We start from the raw sequence: 1,479 nt of genomic DNA on the forward strand, positions 1-1,479 counted from the left end.
TAGTATGCTGGATGGCATTTCTGTAGCTTCTACCCGTGGGTCTGAGTCCTGGAACTCTATAGAATTAGTTTAATCCCTTTTCCATGTAAGACCCATAGAGACTAGAAAGCAGGTGCCATGGCCTTCCTGAGACTTTTTTCCTGGAGGGTGAACCATCCAAGTCTGTATTCCGGGCCTGCAAAGCCGACTTCATTCATCACAAGGTGGGGCAACGAGAAGCAGCAGGGCCGTGCATTTCTCTTCTCTTCTGGGGAAGCACCAAAATGATAGGAGAGATCCTGCTTATTTTGAAGGACAGCACACTGCCAGTATCATTGTATCCTAAACTACCTTTTGAATAACACTGATAGTAATGTTGCAGTTGCCAACATCTTTATTCATTGCTAATTCAGTTTCTGAGGTTCCTTTTCTATTTTCAGTAGTAACTTAATACTCTGAATAGCAAAGCTTAACCTTTGGAAAAAGTTCCTCCTCTATTCCTGTACTTTTCACTTTTATCTTCTAAGGCTGGGGTAAGCAAACATGCTTTTACTGGCAATTTACTTGTTTGCTTTCCAGAGTGGCTCTGTTGATTTGAATTGCAGTGCGGGGAGGGGGATACCAGGTCCTGTGTTTCCTTACGTGTATGGTTTAAGCCCAGGGTGCTTTTCCACATGCTCCCTTTATCACTTCAATTCTGTTTGTTAGGGTAGGAATCCCATGTTCAGGGGCACACCTGGGCATTGAGCATTAATGTGACAGGTACTTTATGAATAATTTAAGCCTCCAATCTGTGGTGTTTTAATCTGGTTATAATGAGAACCGTTTGAGAATTAAAAAATGCAAATATTTTGCATCGTTCCCATTACACATATATATATATATATNAGGAGTATTTAGAACTCTTCAGTTCAAGGCAAAGTGTTCATTAAATTCTTCCTCTTAGACACGGCTAGGAAACTAATCATTTTACTGATCTTTTGTGGATTACCTATCTTTCTGGAATAATTTTACCAAAACAAGCTATTTGAGTCTTGACTTGGCAAGATAAGACATGACAGTGGATTCTCTTTATGAATAATAAAAAAAAATCCTTGTTTTGTACAGATGATTTCCCTTTTTGTACTGAATCCTTTCTATTGGTAAAAATTGTAAATTAAAATGTACAATTTGAAGGTTGTCTGTGTTAAGTTTCCATATCCCTGCTCTGCTCTCTCTTAGATACTATGTAGTTTATGCAGCCAGTCATCCCTTGATGAGCATTTAGGAAGAATTCAGTGTTCTTTGCTATCAGAGTGACATAGCACACATTTTTGTACAGACATTCTGTTTACGTGTTGGAGAATATCGGGGTTAATTCCTGGAAACAGAATTCCTTGCTTTTCATTTTACTGAAGCAGGATGCTTCTGAACTTTGAGTTAGAAATCGTATCTGATTGTAGTATGCTGGATGGCATTTCTGTAGCTTCTACCCGTGGGTCTGAGTCCTGGAACTCTATA

Source organism: Galeopterus variegatus, unplaced genomic scaffold (genome assembly GCF_000696425.1).
Source record: "Galeopterus variegatus unplaced genomic scaffold, G_variegatus-3.0.2 Scaffold1919, whole genome shotgun sequence".
In the NCBI taxonomy this organism is placed as follows: domain Eukaryota; kingdom Metazoa; phylum Chordata; class Mammalia; order Dermoptera; family Cynocephalidae; genus Galeopterus; species Galeopterus variegatus.